This window comes from Camelus dromedarius, chromosome 2 (genome assembly GCF_036321535.1).
Source record: "Camelus dromedarius isolate mCamDro1 chromosome 2, mCamDro1.pat, whole genome shotgun sequence".
Classification (NCBI taxonomy): domain Eukaryota; kingdom Metazoa; phylum Chordata; class Mammalia; order Artiodactyla; family Camelidae; genus Camelus; species Camelus dromedarius.
The window spans coordinates 68,785,077-68,806,426 of NC_087437.1; the positions used below are offsets into that span (position 1 = coordinate 68,785,077).

The 21,350-nt window shown below is 34.9% G+C and overlaps 1 non-coding gene across 1 annotated transcript; it reads right to left on the reverse strand.

Annotated features, from left to right (window-relative positions):
* Positions 1-682: 682 nt before the first annotated feature.
* On the reverse strand, positions 683-754 carry TRNAT-UGU (transfer RNA threonine (anticodon UGU)). Its single transcript has one exon. It is a non-coding gene; the product is annotated as a tRNA-Thr (tRNA).
* Positions 755-21,350: the final 20,596 nt, after the last annotated feature.

Below are 21,350 nucleotides of genomic sequence, written 5' to 3' on the forward strand. Positions count from 1 at the left end.
AAAGTAGCATTCCCAGTTAAGGCAGAGTGATCTGTTAACCCAGGGGTACATTGCAGGCAGTAGGCATCATGCGCCTTTGTCAACAATATAAACATCAGTTGTATTGTTTTGGATTCAGGAACCAGATGTGTCCCTAGGCAGCCGGTCTGGGGAAGCTTTTGGCTCAGTGAGCTTAGCACTGCAGAGCTCTAGAGGCGTGGAAGAGGGGGAGCGTTGCTCACATCAATGCAGTTCTTTAGAAGCCTCCCTGTGCTGCACTAATAGCACCTTCCAGGCTCTAATACTCCTGAAATGTGTAACTGTTGGACTGAATCCCTGACTCTGGGCCAACCAAAATGTAATTCTCTCCCTATCTCTAATCATCCTCACTTCTTGATTAAATATTTATCCCCCATTACCTCTCCCTTACCCTCCAGTCTTCAGCATTGTTTCCCTTGGTATGAACTTCTTTCCCTCCCTAAATGCTGTAGAGGATCTCCATGTAGAGTCACTGTCTTAAACACAGCTCATGGACCAATTATTTGAGTCTGGCCCAGCCCCTGGAACTCTGTTTTCACCTCAAGATTTTACCACATGAGCATCATTTCCTTATTTTTCTTTTTTATTTTTTTACATCCCTTCTTTATTGGGGGAGGGGTAATTAGGTTTAGTTTTTTCTTTCTTTATTTTAATTTTTTTTAAATGAAGGTATTGGGGATTGAACCCAGGAACTTGTGCATACAAAGCACACACTCTACCACTGAGCTATACCCTCTTTCTCTCCTTTTTCTTCTTTGTTCCAAAATTTTTTTTAATTATATACTTTTTAAAGGTTACACTCCATTTACAGTTATTAAAAATGTTGGCTATATACCCATGTATGATACATCCTTGTAGCCTTTATGATGCCCAGTCGTTTGTACCTGCCACTCCCCCACCCCTCTAGTGCCCCACGCCATTTGTAATACTAGTTTGTTCTCTGTATCTGTGAGTCAAGCATCCTTTTCTTTGAGTTACTTTTGATTCCTTAGCAAGATGTAAATACTGTAACACCAATACAGGTCTATCAGCCCTTTGTGTAAGTCCCTTAGTTCCATACCTAACCTAGGCCAACTCAATTGAGTTGCTTGCTTCTTGTACATGTTCTGTAGTATGCTTGCTATTTATTTGTGAGAGAGTGGCTTCCCTTTTAACTTGATTCCTCTAAGCATCCCAGCATTAATATTTCTATCAGTTATGAGGAACTAGGTTATTATTTTTTAAACTGAAGTACAGTTAGTTACAATGTGTCAGTTTCTGGTGTACAGCATAATGTCCCAGTCATGTATATATATCTATATTTATTTTCATATTCTTTTTCATTAAAGGTTATTACAAGATATTGAATCTAGTTCCCTATGCTATACAGAAGAAATTTGTTTTTTTATCTATTTTTATATGTAGTGGTTATCATTTGCAAATTTCAAACTCCCAAATTTATCCCTTCCCACCCCTTTTCCCCTAGTAACCATAAGATTGTTCACTGGGTCTGCGAGTCTGTTTCTGTTCTGTAGATGAGTTCATTATTGTCCTCTTTTTCCTTTCTTTTTTTTTTTTTTTTCAGGCTCCACATGTAAGTGATATCATATAATATTTTTCTTTCTCTTTTTGGCTTACTTCACTTACAATGATGATCTCCAGATCCATCCATATTGCTGCAAATGGCATTATTTTATTCTTTGTTATCGCTGAGTAGTATTCTATTATATAAATATACCACAACTTCTTTATCCAGTCATCTGTTGATGGACATTTAGATTGCTTACATGTCTTAACTACTGTATATAGTGCTGCTATGAACATATCTTTTCCACTTAGAGAGGAACTAGGTTATGCTGCTGTAAGAAATGTCTCCTGAATCCTAATTTCTCATGCAGTGTTTCAACTCACTCAACATGTTAGCGTGGGTTTGCTATGATTCTGTTCCATGTCATCTTCATCTCAGGATACTCTAGCTGATGGAGTATCCTCTATTGGAGCCTCTGTCTCTAACATTGCCATCAGTTGGGAAAACCAAATCATGTGCCCAGTTGTTACCCCAATAAGATGGGAATGTATAATCCTCCCACAAAAAGGGGGCACTGTAGGGTAGGTTACCAAATATGAATGAACAGTAATATGATCTGCAACCATCCTGAAGCAAGTTACTATAATTATACGAAAGACTCTAACGCAGACTTAGAAATTCTTCAGATTTCTAACACCAGAAGCTGAACTTCTGGCTGTCCATATCTCCAAATTACACAAAAAGCAGTAAACCTAGTGACTCATAAATTGTACTTTTTAAGTTAATGATGAGGCAGACTTACAGCTTTTTTTTTTTTTTAAAGAATCCTTATTCTAGAATTCCTTTGAAGAAGGACAGTAACTATTAGAGGAAAATCACACACAGTTGTCCCTCTTTTTACCTTTCACTTCATCATGCTATAAAAGATCAAAAGAATCAAATCAAGCTTATTCCCTAAGTTATGGATCTTTTTGATATTGTATAAAAATCTGATGTAAATACTCCAGCAAAAGCTGAGCTTGGTTATAAAGAGAAAGCACATATGCAATGAATTTATTCAGATCAAATGGGTGTAGTGAAAGCTTTAAATAACTAACTGATAAGAAGGAAATACCTAGCAATAAAATAGCTAAAAAATGAGAGTAAAATCTCATGTGAACCCATGGGAAATATAACGTTGTAGTTGGAGAGCTGACAACAAAATTAAACTAATAAATGGGAAATACATTGCATATCAAGTCAATAACTCTGCAGTGAATGTGCTATTTTACTTTCCCAAGAAAGTGTCTTATTTATTACTATTTTTTTAGGAATGGAAATGAATATTGAAATTTTAAAAAGCCAGAGCTCTTTCAAGTTCCTTTGAAGGAATAAACTAAGAGCAACGTACCTTCCTTTCTAGGGACCATAGAAAACTTATTTATAAGTTTTATAGTAACGAAGGTGTTCCCAGTTCAGATATTGGCTTAGTTTCAGTGAAACTGCAAGAACACTGAATAATTTGGGATTTGGTGAGACAAGACTGTATTCCAGTGAGAAAGCAAAATAATCAACTTCTATCTCTAAAGTTCTTTGGACGTACAAAGGCTTTGTTATTTATGTCATGCTTTTTAGTTTTGTGTGCATGAGAGATTAGTATTTAGTGTATAATTTGCCATTGCAAATAAAATAAAATACAGTAAATAGTTCACCAATTGTGGCAGTCAATGGCAGATGGCTTGCATCAGGAATCACAAATCTCTGAGTTCAAACAGTAGACAAAGGAAGTAGGAAAATAATCAGAAAAGATAATGGGGCATGCAAATTCACCTGTATTCGTGTTTTACCCTTGCCCGTCAAGGTTGAATGCCCTCTTTAATTACCCATCAAATATTCCTAGGAGCAAGTTGCTTCGACAGATGTTTCTGACACTGTCTTGCATATGGAGAAAATGAAGAAGTGATTTAAGGAGAAGGAGCAATACAACAAAGTTGAGTAACAAAATCTAAAAAGCTCAACTCTGTCATCATCCACCAAATAGCCCAAGTTTAAAAGTAACCTAAAGAGTTACTTGGAAAGTCTACCTTACTTATCTACAGTCTCCAAACTCAATCATCTTAATAATGTAATTGCTGACAGAGGGGATTAACACCCCTAAATCTCTTGAAGTTGGCCAGATGTCATGTGGCCAAAGGCTAATTAGAAGAGCCTAGATAGACTTCTGAGGGACATGTGGCCACACTTGTAATACCTCTGTGGCTGATCTTGAGTTCCAGGCGCCTTAGAGATATTCTGAAGTGTTTTGCCATTTGGGAAATTAAAATGTACTGTGACAAAATTGCATAGGTTAAAAAAAGAAAGCAAAATAAAACCAAAAGAATGACTTCAATTAATGGGTCAGCCTAGGGAAATGGATTTTTTATTTGTTAAGAACCAAGGGACTGAATAAAGATCCGTCAATATACAGTACCAGGTAATTCTAATTAACTACTGTAAGCAAGGAGTTTGTCTCACTTAGTTTAGGAGCCACAGGGGAAAACAGCACTTCCTTCTTAATGCGCAGGCATTAGCGAACATTCCACGAAGGAGAGAATCTTGTTTCCCTTGGAAATTGTTGCTTGTTCTTCTCCCACTAATATTTTTATTAATCAGTATTTGATTATAGTTTCATTTTCAAAATACTTTAAAATCTTAAACTTTATAATAAAAACTTTCTTGGTCATTATCACTTTGTTCTTAAAAAAAAAAACAGAGGGAAGTTCGACCTTGGCAGGGTAAAGGGATTGGCATGTGATCATGGATCTTAGGCTTAGAATTTAGAGCTGTGAATGTAAAGAAAAGCTGTGTCACCTGCCTGCCAGTTTTATCTACCTAGTTTAAATCTTCTGTCATTTTGGGTTCTTTTATTACTTTTTACTGAAGTGGCAATTAATTAAAAAATTTTTTAATTTACTAAATTAATCATTTAATTAACTTTAAAAAACTGCCCTCTAAATTTCATACCTACACATATTTCATTTATGCCAAAAGATGATTACTTATTCTGTAAGTTTCATTTAACACACCAAATATTTTGCCATTTACCTAAATATTGATTAGTTTATTATGTATACATTTGGTTGTAGTAACATGCTGTAATTTCTTAAATTCTTTATTAGCATGAAATACTCAGATTTTTTCTAGCTTTTTTTCAATATTATTATTAACACTACAGTAATCATCTTTATTTGTATGCTGAAGTATTTCCTTAGGATAGATAAATCCTAGGAGTGACATTATTGAGTCAAATGATATATAAGTACTTGTGACTTTTTTGCTACATATTTTTACTTTTCTTTATATATGAATTGACCAACTTATTATGCCAATAGCAATGAATTAGTGTGTCATTTTCACTATAACCTTCTCAACAGTGTGAGTTCCGTCAAAAAATGGATACTTCGTCAAATGCAAAATAATGTTTCAAGTTCACTTAAATTTCCTTTTTGTGACAATTAAAAGAGTTATATTTAAGCTAATTAAAGCCCCTGGAATCATTAAAGCTATATGGGTTATTACTGCATTTTGATTTATTGAGTTTAAATTTAGTTATATGCAGATGAGTATAAAATCCAGTTTCAGGAAATCCATGAAGGAAACTTGTTATACAGTGGCATATCACTAAATAAAATTATTTATAAGGTTGAAGTGTCTCAATCTCATATAAAAAGTACCAAAAGAACCTTGTTAAAAGAATGATCTCATTTCAAAAAGGCTTGGAATGAATTCATTATAACAAGACATGGACCCCAAGGGCATAGCTTCAGTATTTCAGATTTTATTTGTCTTTGATTGAAATCTTGATTTATTAATAGCATTTCACTGATTCTTTTATCCGTGTACATGATATAATTCATCTTCATCTTCCTTTCAGAACAGCCACTGGAATAAAAGCATACATATTTGTTTGATCTCTCCCTGATTTCAGAGTTTACTATTGAGCTCTATATGAGAAATGAAACAATTTTTAAAATATTTTTTAGGAGGTAGACTCTGTTTTAAGCACTTTAGGCAGAGCTCAAAAATGAGAGTTGAATCACTTATTTTATAACAGTGATATCTTTCAGTATTGAGGGCAACATTAGATCGCTGCTTGGACCAAGGATGGAATTCCCTCTGCAGTATTTGTGTTCAGTGCTCACAGAGCCCGTGCAGGGACATCTCCATGGAGAGGATGTCCTCTGGTAGTTTTCATCCATTGATTCTTCACACATTCAGTCTTATTTCATCTGTACAGTAACTCTCATTTTAAAAATAAGTGAGAGTCAGAGATATCACATAACCATACAACAGGTATGTATCCATTTTATAGACAAAGAAACTGAGGCAGAGGGATTTTAAAACACACAGTATTACAGAACCAGGAACTGGCAGGGCTGGCATTCTGATACAGGACTTTCTAGCTCCAAAGCTCAAATTTGTAACCACTGTGAATTCTGTGCAGAGTAAAGTGAGGTGATCAATACCCTCATTCTAAATACTGCCATTCTGTGGTGGCATCCAAAATTTCCTTTAGCATTTTTTTATATAGCTCCATTGTGGTTGGGCTCATGTTAAGCTTGCTATTATCTGAATCTACCAGGTATCCAGAGTTAATACAATTACAGATGCCCAGAGCTTTTCGCTAAGCTTGAAATCAGAAGCGAAATTTTCAGGACATCCCTGTCATGGAGAAGGTGCATAGTTTTAAACATATTTTCTAATACATTGAAGTTCCTGGCTAAAATCTAAGTGAGAATAAATATGCATTTTTCCATTGTCAGTAATTGAAACTGATTTAGATCACTCATTTCTTTGATTACGTGGTGATGGGTATTGAAAGATACAGTATTAAACATAGAGGATTTTGTAGTGAAGAATTAAACATCAACATTTAAGATGATTTACTTACATTAGGGCAGATCTGGCATTTACAAATGTCCTAAGTTCTATTTTTGTTTGAAATTTTGCCTTGTGTTCTTGGGTCCTTTCTTCATCTTGCATTTTTCTAAGTGCTTTGATATTAATGCTAATGAAATGTTTTTCGTATACAAGCCCTGCACAATTTGGGGGCGCATATATGAACGCAGTGTGTGACACAGGAGCACAAGCACCAGTGGCAATACCGGTCATAGTAACATTAGAGGAAGTAGTGATAGTAGTGATAGTGTCTTGTGACTATCTTGTAACTCCTTTGGTAATTCACAACAGCTTCAATTCGTACCTCAAAGAGCCCAGAAGCAGAAGATCTGGGAACTGCATAAACCATCTCTTTATCTCTCCCCTAATTCTGGGCCAAATCATTTCCCTCAAAACCGCAGCACCTTACTTCTACATGAAAATGAGACAAATTGATATTACCTCATTTGTATTTGTTTTGTAGATAATTTGCTGGGAGTCAGAAGAGTAAGAGTTGGATTTGGGCTGAATAAAAGCTATGAAAAAAAAATTAGAGAATGAACTAGGATGTTAAGCAGGGTTATGTAGGACAAGTGAGAACTGGCAATGAAGTTCAGCTTCTACTCAAAACCGAAACACCCAGTGGCACATATGTGTATGACTGTATGCTTTTCCGTAGCAGGACTTAGCAGCTCTGGTGTAGAAATAGAAAATGTTTTTGTAGAATTGGTACACAGATGGGAGTTTACACGGAGATAAAAAGTGGGGGGTAAGTAAAGTGGGAGCAAGTGATATAAAGTGTTCAAAGTGATGGATCCAGACTGGTGGTGGAAGGAATTGAAATCAGGAGAAAACTGATAGAAAGAAAATTGAGGTGCCAGAGGTGCTAGAAGTCTCAGTGAAATCGAATGGCTGATCTAATGAACCTGAGGAAAAGCAGAGGGGATGGGTAAAAGCAGGAGCTTGTAACTGGAGAAAGACAGTGAAATGTGTAACTTTGAAGTCCAGTGGAGAGGCAGAGAGTAGACAGAGGTGATAAGAAAGCCCAGGGTGTGGGGATGAAGCAATCTGCTAGAACAGAGAGGATTGGAAGAGACTCAGATATCTGGGAGGCTAGATTATTTGACAGGTACAGATGGAAAACAGAGTGTTACCTCAGAGTAGGGAATGACACAATCCCAGGGAAGTGCGAGGTTTTAGGGATGGTGGGAGAATAGAAGACAGGTGTTAATTTAGTGGGAGTAGATAACTTTTAGAAATAAGCTTTGCATAATCCTCTCCTCCTCCTCCATCAACTTTCCTCCTCCTCCCCCTCCTCTTCCTCCTCCTCCTCTTCTTCTGGATCTTTTGACCATAAGTTGTATGAGAAAATAGCAATTGAAATTTTAGCACAAGTTAGGGCTCATGAATTTGCAGGATGTCTCCCCAAACAAAAGAAAAAGCAGGTTAAAATACAGGGCAAAATACTGCTGTTATTGTTCAAAAAAAAGGTATTGTGTGGCTGGTTGATCAATTGTATACATTTCCCAAAGTCACTTATACAGAGAATGCTTCATGGAAAAATGATCCCTACCCTCAAAGAACAACTTATCTATCACCTTTCTTTCTGTTTGGGCAGTGTACTAGAACTCTCAAGACTCATAAACGTAATTTGGAGTATTACAAAAGAAAATTATTATACTTTCTAATATGCCGATCTTGTTCTTCCCCCCATGACGTATCTAAGCAAACAAAAATATTCCAAGTGACAATTGACGTTTGGTCTCCATGGCCAAGGGAAACAGGAGAATTTAGATAATTCAGCAGATAGTATTTCTAGCTTAATTCTCATACTGATGTATCTATATCTATATCTATATCTATATATGGCTATCTAAAGTTTATAAAATATATTTTATCACATATAATTAAATATAATATCAATATTATTAATTATATAGAATATGAATACATTTGTATTATGTAATATATAAAATAAAAATAGATAAAATTTTATTTTATGTATTATATTATGCATTTATATGTTATAAATAACATACACACACACACACACACACACACACACACACACACACACACACACACACACACTGTTAGGAGTTTGACTATAATGTTTAGTCTGCTTAGCACTATCTTATCATCCCAGAATCATAAAATCTGCCAGATATAACATTTTCGATCTTATTTTCTTAGAGCTTCAAATTATTAATTGTGTTCTGTCTTCTAGATTTCTTCAAGAATAGCATAACTCATTTCTTCCCTTGGGAACAGAGTAAGCTATAGAAATATTAAAAGTTGCCCTCCTCCCACCCACAGGAGTAATACGTACATACATATACATAAGCTCTCAGGCTCCAGTCCACCACTGGAGGCCCAGAACAATAACAGCTCTCTGAAATATGAGTTGGCATTTCAATCTGGTCCAATTTCACCCTAAAGTTAACAATTCTGAGCTCACATTTCAGAAAGGTTTAAGGTACTGCTGAAGATGGAGTCTGATACACAAATTTTTGTATAGTTCTGCTGGCTCTCTCATTTTTCTTTTTCTCTTTTCATTTTAAATAATGAAAGCAGTAAGATTGGAAAGGTCAAACGCTTGAGGTTTTGTCAGGCAGTTGGGGATTTCTCCAGTGAAGAATGCATCCCAATTCCCTGGAATATCTAACCTGCATCTTAGTCGGTCACTAGAACCAGGACAGATGGGATCCCCCAGGAGGGTTGGCCCACTTCCCTTCTTAGCTCACCCAATTAAAACCTGAAACCATAGATTTCTTTGACCTCACATTTGTTTTTGTTTTTTTTAAACTATTCTTTACATCTCTGAGAAAGTTTAAGCCAATGATCTGAAAACTGTTCCTCTAAAGAAAGATCAAGAAGGGAAGCAGATGAAGCAGTAGTGGAATATCATTTTTTGACATAGGTTACTTAATTAAGATGCTGTAAGTAAATATCAATTGTGTAGAAAGTTGCACGTGGTTGATCAGTAATGCCATAGCTAATATCAGGGTCTAATAGTTGGCTTGAAAAGATGGGGTTTGGGTGCCTTACGGTATCATCCTGACTACCTATAGGATTTTTGTGTGTTTGTTGAAAACACAAACCTTGTTTATTTCTTTTCCCTTCCATAAAATGTGATGGTAGATTGGATCATAATATGATTTTAGAAATACCTTTCTTGTCTGATTTGTTCATGAGAGTGGCTAGCATTGTACCTGACATATTATGGGTTCCTAATAAGTGCTAATTGAATGAGTGAATGGATGAGTAGTTGATTTTTGGTTAGAAGGCTTGAGTTTTGTCATAGACATGCTGAGAGGTTTTGTCCAAATTATTTAATACCTTTGTAGAGCTTCTTCCTCTTAAAGTTTCTATGGATATTATAAAGATTAATAAGGTATTCATCCAAATAAGGTGATTAATTTACTTACAACATAACTTATTAATAGTGTTAGTATTGTTTGTGTGTGTATTACCATAATCACTCATTTTGGGAGTCCTGACCATTTCTATCACACTACCATCTTCGATTTTAATCAAGACATCTCAACACAGAATTTTTTGAAAAATGGTCCAATAATAGTGTCATTTGTATTGCTGTTACTGTTGTATTATGGCATAAAGTTATGATATAATATATATTTCTATCAACATAAAAATTATTTAAACCACAAGAATATTTTGAATACCTACTATGTGTCAATTACTATTTGAAACACTATGGATACAACAAGAAACCAGATAGCCAGGATCCCTGAACTGACATTCTAGTTGGGGATGGTGGTGCACATAAGGACAGATAATGAAATGAAAAAAATAAGATAATAATAAATGCTTATAAGAATATAAATAGGGCAAATGTGAAGGAAAGTGATAGAGAAATGAGGTAATTTAGATTGGGTACTCAGAAAGCTCTCTCAGAGGAGATGGCATTTGAGCCTGGAGGTACATAAGAACCAGTGCAAATGTCCTAATGAGAATGACGTTGGAAGGTTCTAGGAACAGCAACAAATTCACTGTGGCTGAAACACAGTCAGCAAGTAGATAATAATATATTTGTACCAGGAGTTGATGCACAAAGAAAAAGTAATGAATCTTTTTTCCATCATCCCTTTGTAAAGCTAGTAGTTCTTTTATTACTGTAAGAGGAAGACGATCTAAAATAAAATGTGAGTCTTAGAATTTGTTTCCAGTACATTGTTCCAGTCTGCTTCTTGGGTGTGCTGGGTTGGTCAGCAGTCTGGAAGCACATCAACATGAAAACACTCTCTGGCTTTGCAAGCAAGAAGTGTTCTGAGAAAGAGTTGAGTTTTGCATGTTTTTTTTTTGTGTGTTTTTTCTTTCATAGTAAAAGGAAGATAAGCCCTAAGAAGGAGATATTGAGAATAGGAAAATGGACTATGAATACATTGGTATGTCTCTGAAGGTGAAAACATGTTCTTACACATGCATGGCTGTCAGAAAATGTTGTAAGTGTTAAAAAATAAATGCATTTCACAGTATCAGAAAAGCACATGGAGTTAAGATTCATAAGCATCATTAAATGCTAACATAAAATATTAGGAAGAAAAAATACGAAATGTGGATTTTTAGTAGGCTTTTACATCTTTCATTATGAAAACTGTAAAACATACACAATACCAGAAAAAAATAATAGGGTCATGAACTCTTATGTACCCGTCATCAACTTCAATATTTACCAATGTTTCGCCTGTGTTGTTTGACCTAACCCTTTATTAAATATCTTCTCCCATTCAGTAGTTTGCCTTTTTGTTTCGATAATGGTTTTCTTCACAATGCAGATGCTTTTTAGTCTGATGTAGTCCCATTTGTTTAGTTTTGCTTTTGCTTCCTTTGTCTTTGGAGTCAGATCCACAGAAGCATCACTGAAACTAATGCCAGTGAGGTTACTGCCTTAGTTTTCTTCTAGGAATTTTATAGTTTCAGGTCTCATATTCAAGCCTTTAATCCATTTTGAGTTAATTTTTATATGTAGTGTAAGATAGTGGTCTAGTTTCATTCTTTTGCATGTGGCTGTCTAGTCTTTCCAACATCATTTATTGAAGAGACTCTCCTTTCTCCATTGTATATTCTTTGCAACTTTGTCTTAAATGAATCATCCATATATGCATAGTTTTATTTCTGGGCTTTCAATTCTGTTCCATTGATCTGTGTGTCTGTTTTTGTGTGACTACCAAACTGTTTTTATTACTATAGGTTGGTAGTACGATTTGAAATCTGGGAGCCTAATACCTCCATCTTTGATCTTCTTTCTCAAGATTATTTTGGCTATTCAAGGTCTTTTGTGGTTCCATACAAAGTTTAGAATTATTTGTTTTATTTCTGTGAAGTATGTCATTAGAATTTTGACATTCAATTTTGCATTGAATCTGTAGATTGCTTTGGGTAGTATGGACATTCTTCCTAACCCTCACTTCAATTTTTTTTTAGAGTACTGCAAAGCAGATACTAGCTATGATATTATTTCATCCATAAATCCTTTTTGCTTCAATGTATTTTAACAGACAAGGGCATACTTTTAAAAATATTACCACAATGACATTATCACACCTAACAACATTAAAGGCATTTTGCTCATATTATTTAATAAACAGACCATATTCAAAGTCCCTAATTGTCTTACGAATGTCTTTTTGTTGTTGGTTTGTTCAGTCCAGGACCCAAAAAATGTCCACACATTGAATTTGGTTATAATCTCTCTGAAATCTCTAGTGTATAATAACTTTCCTCCTTCAAACTTTTCATTTGTTTGGGAAATTGGGCCATTTGTTTTGGGAAATATCCCACATCTAGTTTGTTTGATTGTTTCTTCATGCTGTTGTTTAAATTATCCCTCTCTTCTATGTATTTTCCCTAATTAGAGCCTGATTAGATTCAAAATCAATGATATTTTTCAAGGATATTTTACAGGCAGTGCTTAATGCATCTACATCACATGTGTAAGCAAGCACCAAAGAGCTGGTGCTCACATTGTTAGTGATGCTCAGATTTATCAATGGGTTCAGGTGCTGTCAGCCTGGCCGAATCTATCTTAAAGTTTCCTATCAATATTTTACCTAATAGTCTTAGTTTCCATCGATGTGCCTTGCCTAGGCCATTATTTCATTACGGGTTTATAAAATAGTGATTTTAAAGTGTATTCTACTTTTTACCCAGAATTCTTCTATAAAGAAGAAATATTTCTCATTAATTATTTGGTTACCATGAATTGTGCTGGAATATTTTAGAGAAAAGCAAACCAGCTGAGTAGTGCAGTAGATGCGGAAGAGTGGTCTATCTATTTTTTAAACTGCTGTCTCTGACCAAGGGCCTAGAGAGGCTTTACAGCGAGACTGGTGTTTGAATTGAATTCCTTCCCTTTCTTCCTCCGGTTTCTCTCTCTTTCCCTCTCTCTCTCTCTCTGTCTCCCTCCCTCTCTCCTTCTCTCCTTTCCCCTTCCTTCCATCCTTCTTTTCTTCTTTTCTCCCTCTCTTTTTCTCTCTTTCTTTCCCTACATGCAGTAAAGTTCACAGTTCTAAAGTGTGCACTTCAGCAAATTTTCATAGTCGTGCATGTAAATGTACCTTTTTTGTAAAACAAAATATGAAACATTTACATCATCACAGAAAGTTTTCTGTTACTTTCCACTCAATTCTTCTCTCAATAAATAATGACTTTCTATCTCCATGGATCAGTTTTTTCCCTTCTTGGAGCTTATATGAATGAATCATATAAAATGGGATTTTAAAATTTTGTTTTGCAGGTGAGATACAGCTGGCTACTTTTGCTTAACATAATGTGTTCAAGAGTTATTCATGTTGTTACGCGTATCAGTAGATCATTCTTTTCTGTTAATAAGTATGCCACATTCTCCAGTTGATGGATATTTGGCTTCTTTCTACCTTTTGACTATAATGAATAAGGTCACTATGAACATTTCTTTTTACAAACTTACTTTATTTCTTTAATGGAAGTATAGTTGAGTTACAATGTTGTGTTAGTTTATGGTGTATAGCATAGTTGTTTTTTTGTTTGTTTGTTTTTACAAATTTATTATGGGGACATACGTTCTCATTACTCTTGGATAAAACCTTAGGAGTGACACTTCTAGACACACACCTATACAGTGAATTGATGTTTCACCTTTTTTGTGGTATAATTGAAGTATGCCAAACTGCACACATTTAAAATAAAGACTTGGATCAATTTGGACATAAGTATACACACTTGATCAAGATAAATATTCCAATCATTTCCCGAAAGTATCCTATGTCAATCTGTAATCCATTCATATCTAAATACTCCATCCCAGGAACCCATGACTGAAACTATAAATTAGGTTGCATTTTGTAGAATTTCATATAAATGGAATTACACAATATGTGCTCTATTTTTCCTGGCATAATTCTTTTACTCAGCATAATGATTTTGAGGAACACTCCATGTTGTGTGTTTAAGTAATTATTTCCTTTTTATTGCTGAATAGTATTCCGTTGTATGGATGTATAACTATATGCTTGTCTATTCTACTTTTGATGAACATTTGGATTTCCCCCAGTTTTTAGCTATTACAAGTAAAGCTGAAATGAATATTTGAATACAAGTTGTTGTGTAGACATTTGTTTTCTTTTCTGTTAGGTAGATAACTAGTTGTACATTGATTGGACTGTATGGTAGGCATATATTGAAGTTTTAAGAAACCATCAAATTTTTTCCAAACATTTTCATAACTTTTCCCTGTGTGGTTTTAGTATTCCCACCAAAAGCATGTAAGATTTACAGTTGCTTCACATCCTCACTAGGACTTACAATGGCCAGTAGGTATGTGGTGCTAGTTTTTAAATATTAACCTATCTAAAGGGTATATAGGACATATCTCCTTGTGTTTTTAATTTTTATTTCTCCAGTGGCTAATGATGCTGAGAATCATTTCCTGTGCTCTTGGCTATTCATATATTTTCAAATATTGTATCTATTTTCTTATTGAGTTGTTAGGCTTCTTATAATTAAGTTTAAAAAGTTCTTCATATATTCTGTATTCAAGCTATTTGTCTGATAAATGTGAATATATTCTACCAGTCTGTGGCTTGTCTTTTTATTTACTTAAAGGTATCTTTGAAGATCAGAAGCTTTTAATGTTGATGAAATCCAATTTATATTTTTTTTCTTATCTGACTCATGCTGTCGTGTTCTAAGAAATCTTACTTACACAACAATCAGAAAGATTTTCTCCTAGGAGTTTCATAGTTTTAGGTTTTACATTTAGGGCTGTAATCCAATTTGAGTTAATTTTTGTGTGTAAGGGTAGATGTTCACATTTTTCCACACAGGTATTCATTTATTGAAAAGTCTTTTCATTTCTCATTGAATTCCTTTGGCACCTTTGTCAAAAATTAATTCAAATATGCATTTCTCTTTTTTTGACTCTCTTTTCTGTTCCATTGATCTATGCCTTTTTGAAAATACCCAAACTATCTTGATTACTATGGTTTTATAGTAAGTCTTGAAATCAGGTAGAGTAAATCTAACTTTGTTCTTCTTTTTTTTCATTGCTTTGCTTATTCTAGATCCTTTGCATTTCTGTACATATTGTGAATTCAACTCGTCAGTTTCTACTAAAAAAACCCTGCAAAAAATGGCTCTACAATGACATTATTACTTAGTGATGATGTGTGACCAAGCATTAATTTATTCTTTCATTCATTCTGCATTAACTATGGGTGTGGCATACGCAGAGATTTATGTTGGAAATAAAAAAATATACATAACTATAAGTTAGAAATGCACCATCTTTTCAAGATAATTGTTTGAATGCAGGAGACTAGTAGAAAATAATTATACTTTGTCATATGTGCCATGATGGAAATATGAAAAGATTGTTGTGTAGCCTGAGACTAGGTACTCGGTCTGGGAATGAGGGAAAGGTATTCAACAGAGTGATTAATATATTATTGTGTTCTATGTATCTAACTTAGGATTTTCGCAGTTTATATCATTTAATTTCATTATTGTATCAGTCATATATGTTGCTTTTATCAGGTATTTATGTTTTTCTCATATTGAATGATTTTTTACCTGTTCTTATGTTAAAAATTGCTTTTTAAATTTTATTCTCTGTATTATGGACTTCATATACAATAGTAGAATATTTTTAAATAGAATTTTTAAAAATTTAATTAAAAAAATAAAATAGAGTAAAGCTTGATACAGTTTTGGTTGGGATTAGTTGAATCCATACATCAGCTGGGAATCCGTTTGGGAAGAATTGCCATATTAATATTAATGTTGAGTCTGGCCAACTGATTTTTGACAAGGGCACTATGTTAATAAAATGAGAGAAAGAAAATATTTTAACCCATGATTCTGGAACAACTGGCTACTCACAATGGGGGGAAAATGACTTCTATATTTACCTTATTCTATGCCCCCAAATTAATCTGATCTAATCATACATTTAAACATTAAACCTATAGCCATAAAGCTCTTGAAGAAAATATGAAAAAAATTTTTTTTACCTTATAGAAGGCAAAGATTTCTTAGAACCCCAAATGTATAAGCCATAATAGGGAATAAAAATCCTGTTAAGTTTGAGATCATCAAAATTAAAAACATCTGCTCATTAAAATACATGATTAAGAAAATGAATAGGCAAGCCACAGCCTGGAAGAACATGTTCAAAAGGCATTTCTCAGAAATAAATTGTATCGAGAATATAGAAAGGACTCCTAAAAATCAATAATAAAAAGACAAACAATCTGATTAAAAATGAGCAAAAGTATTGAACAGACAATTTACAAAGGAAGATATATGAATGACCAATAAGCATGTGAATAGGTGCTTAACATCATTAGTCATCTTGGAAATGCAAATTGAAAACTCAATGAAGAATGCAGATTGAAACTCCAATGAGATACCATTTCACACCTGCTGGAGCTAAAATTAAAGAAAAAATAAGACAATATAAAATGATGCTGAGGATGTGGAGTAACTTCAATCTCTTATGTGCTGGAAATACTTAAAATGGCACAAACATTTTAAAAAAAAACTATTTGACTGTTTCTTAGAAAGCAAAATATACCTCTGTCCTAGAGTATGATTGTAATTCTTACCTCCGCCTCCTCTTGGTAAGAGAGGCAGCCAAGGGCCGTGTTCAGAGCCACAGATAAACCTGGCTATAGCGTTCGTTCCCTGAAGCTGATTAATTAATGTGTCTCTGTTTTGGCACAGTTCTGGGGCCTCAGTTAAGAATGGGAATTGGGGGGCATGAGACCCACCTGGAGAACTATGCCAAAATATTCCCAGCTTCTACCTCATTGAACCTCTGGGAACGGAAAGGATTGTTAACGGGTGAAATAGACTGACTCCCGGGTCGCTTTTAGCTGTAGTTCAGGAGGTCTCTTACCGCCTTTTTATTTACCACTTTTGCCATTAGTGTCAGGACTAACCAGGTGACTGATGTAGGTGGCATCAAGCCTGAAGAAAGTGGAAGAAGGCAAGGACGAAGGAGGAGGAGGAGGAAGGAAGTTAAGGAATAAAAGGGGTAGAGGAAGGAGCAGACCACCTTAGCCTGGTAGGCAAGGATTCATGCAGTCTAGCTCTATATTTAAGGAAGAAATCAAAAGAAAAAGGAAAAAAAAAATCTTGGCTTAATTAGTTCTTGGCCTAATTTATTCTAATATCGTGATCTGTTGAGTTGAATACAAGGCATTTCCCAGTAGAATTCCCATGTCTGTGATGTGCCACTTAGTCTTATTTTTTTTTTTCCATCATGATTTCCACTGGTCCCTGTTAAGCTTCATTTTGTTGATTTCTGATTACTTCTCTAATTTAACAATGTCATTCTGAATTTAAATACCATCCTCCCAAGTGCTGCCCTCCCTGAACCTTCCTAGGTTTCATTTGCAAGTTTGGGAATAAACTCTATTACCATTTCATGGTTGGAAATATTAAATATGCAGTTTGAAATGCATAATAAAATTCCCTAAACTATTTCAAGGCTTCACAAACATTGAGTGATCAAATCCACAGTGTCCTTATGATTTAAGGTTTAGAATTTTCATTTTGTGCTAAAACATCAGACTCTAATATTGTAGAAATTGTTATTTACATGCAGCTAGAAGAAATTCTGATCACCAGACCCAAAGCAAAAACTCAGTGTCAGTCCAGTGTGAAGCCAACGGCAGGGAGCCAGAACCATGTGACAATTAGGGTATATGAGTAGAGTGGTACCTCCAAACCTAATTTACGCCGAGATGTTGGATAACTAACAAATCAAAACTGCCAAACTAAGATTTTACTTTATTGCAACATGTAAACAGTTTTTGTGAATTACACTCCGTTTGAAATATGTGAAATGCTTTGATTTACATCTGATGTTTAAAATATTTTCTCAATGAGGAACAGGTGTCCATCGCACTTAAGCTAGCAGCTCCATTTGCTGACTCAGATAACGGTTTTAAATGGAAAAAGAGATTGTGTCATTCACCTCAGACTATGTAATCAGCTGAGAATCTTCTCCCAGTCTTGCTTCATTTGCTGTTGACACACAATACCTTCCCACCCTCCCCTCCTGTGTGATTCCTAGCTTTTTCCAGGGCTGCACACTGTCATCATGTCCGGTGGCTCCAGTGCCTCCTGCTAAAAGAAGCAAGTCATGAGATACCAGGATTCCTGATTGTTATTTCCAATTAGCCCAAAACTGCATGCATAACTTGTTCAAGTTGAAGCCTCTGAACACATTTAAAAACTCCTTTGTGCTAAATATTTTCTAAATTCTCCTCCATTCGTGAAATATGTTCCTTGACTCATTAATCATTATCAACCTGCTTTTGAAAAATGCACTGACATATTATTCCTCAAAAACGCAATGAAGTATTATTCCTCAGTATGCAAAATAATGCCAGAATATTATTCAATAACAATAAAGAATGTACATAGAGGGTCTGTTGCTCTTCCTAATAATAATAATAATTGTCAACCCTTATTGACTGTTATTACCAGGTACTGCTCTACATGACGAACATATTCATGTAATCCTCATGTAAACCTAATTTACAGAAGAGTAAACTGAGTAGAGAGAAGTTAAAAATCTTTCTGAGCAAGTAGGTGGCGGAACAGACTGCTGATGGTTATTGTCTGAATCTGGGGTTCATGGACTTAACCACTTCATGCCTTGCCTTCTGATGTTATGGACCATGGGCCTTAATTGGAGAAGACACTGTCAGGTATCTTAAAGTTGAGGGAACAAGGAGTCTGAGTTAAGCAAAAATCTTTAACATCACTTCAGTCTAAAAGTGTAGGCACCACGCTGGCATTTGTGAAGAGTGGTAGATGGATGAGAGGAAGGGCAGACTGGAAGTGCCCAGGGAGGGCTATTCACACCCATTTCCTTATAAGACACATACAGTTATCACGTGGTGAATGGATTTCAGGATTCTAGTAAGTTGCCTCTGGATTTTGTAAACATCTGTGCGATCTCTTGGCTACAGTTGAAAAGTGCGTAAAATGAGAGAAAGCAAAAGAAAAGTGACGCTCCTTACAGAAAGATAACATTTCTTCTTCTGTTATATTTGCTAAATATAATTTGTGTTACATTATGATATGCCATTGAACATATATACCATAATTAAACAATCCTTTTTCTATGGGACATTTAGGTTCTTCTAATTTTTCACCATTGTAAGTATTGTAGATAATGAACATCTTTTTATCTGGATTTTAATCCATGGATACTATAGTTGGATTTGTCAAAATGGATTTAATGGATTTACTTGATCAAAGCTGATAACACTTTCTATGGCTCTTAATACATTTTGTAAGATGTACTTTTTGAGAACTTACTTTGTTCTTTTTTTTTTTTTTTTTTCCTGCTAAAAATGGGAGAGGGGTAATGAGTGTAGTGTTAGCATCAGGCTAGGTTCAGATGTCCTATGATGCCTTCCAGATGTTACTTGGCATAAGAAAGCTGCCTCCCACTGTCTTTCAGAAGTGAGATTCAATGACCAGGCTTCTCTTGTTTTTGCCAGGAAAGATTACCTGCGGAAGTCCAACACAGAACTTTAAACAAACATCTTAGAAACCTATTATTCCTGACTAACCGCTGACATTGTAACTTCTCATAGATAGTCGGATACAGTAATTACTTATGAGCTTTCTTCAGGCATCCACTTGAAATTTGACCAAGAATTTCACAGCTTCTGGGTAAATATAGAAAGTAATTTGTGTCAATACTGCTTAAAATTCTTTTTGACTCTCATAGGAGCTTCAGCTATGGAAAATATCATATCATATGATGTCAGCATTTACAATGAGATAAAGTTATACTGACTATTTTATAGATTAGAAATGAAATAATAAATTAGGTTAGTGCTCTATTTTTACTTTTTTAAGGATTCTCCATACTGTTTTCCATAGCAGCTGCACCAAACTACATTCCCACCGACAGTGTAGGATAATTAGCGATATTGAGCATCTTTTCATGTGTCTGTTGGCCATCTGGATGTCTTCACTGGAGAAATGTCTGGGTCTTCTGCTCATTTTTTTGATTGGGTTGCTTGTCTTTTTGTAATTGAGTTGTATGAGCTGGTATTTATGTTCTGGAAATTAAGTCCTTGTATTTTACAAATTTAATTATAATATTCCTAAAAAGTGTGATTGTTTGGTAACCCTCCTTTTATATGTATGTGGAACTGAGCTTTCTATGACTAAGCACTTGCCTTAAGCTTGCCAAGTTCTCCCATACCTCAGCATTTGGTTTATGTGGCTGATTTTTAAACCTACATATTTGCCTCAGAATCTTCTCCATTTCATTACTATGTGTGACTAGCTAAATTATATTTCATGTCCAAAGGGAAATACAGTGTTCTTTGAACCTAAGAAACCCTTTTAAATGGGAAGATAGCTTAGTTTCTTTGAGTCATCTTTATGTTGTTGCAAAGCAGGACATTAATCTTGCCCCCAAAGTCAAAACAACTCTCCTTTTCCGAATTTAAATGCAGCACTAATATAAAAATGAGTTGAGACTAGAGAGAAGGCATATGACTAGACATAGACTTGAACATTCAGATTTCTAAAATAGGACACATTGATTTTATGGAACTTGAAAATACACATGTGAAAAAGTTAGATTGAAGAATATCAGCAAAATTGCATTTGCAAACTAGGTCTATTGGTCATTTTAAATAGGGAAGGATGCCTCAATTAATAACACCGTAAAAGTGTATAGAGGAGGTGTTGTGAACTGAACATTTGTGTCACCCCAAAATTCATATGCAGAAGCCCTGACCCCAATATGGCTGTATTTGGAGATGGTACCTCCATGGAAGTTATTAAGGATAAATGACGTCATAAGCTTGTGTCCCTGATCTGATAGGATTAGTGTCCTTATAAGAAGAGACACCAGGGAGCTTGTTCTCTTTCTCCCTCTCTGTACACACAAATCTAGGAAAGGCCTAGAGAACAAAGCAAGAAGATGGCCATCTGCAGACAAGGAAGAAAGCTCTTACCAGAAACTGAATTGGTTGGCACCTTGATCATGAACTTCTCCAGAACTGTGAGGAAATAGATTTCTGTTGTTTAAGCCACCAAGTCTGTAATATTTTGTTATGGTAACACAAACAGATTAAAACAGGAGGTTCCATAACAGAGGGAAGAGTCTATGGGTTGGGTTAGAATTATAAGGTACTTAGAGTAGGTGAATTATGTTCTATTAAGCATGTCCTCGTATCCTTGTATATTGTTTATAGTTTTGTAGTATTTTATAATTATCTTAAAAGCTCCTTATTTTTTCTTCTTGAGTAGTCCATGAGAATGAAAGGAAAGAAATGAACATTTATTAAACACAACATGTGTTTTGCACCATTTCACATGTATTTTCTCATCTTAATTCTTGGAAACACCTTGTAACTTCAGTATTATTATTCCAATACTTGTA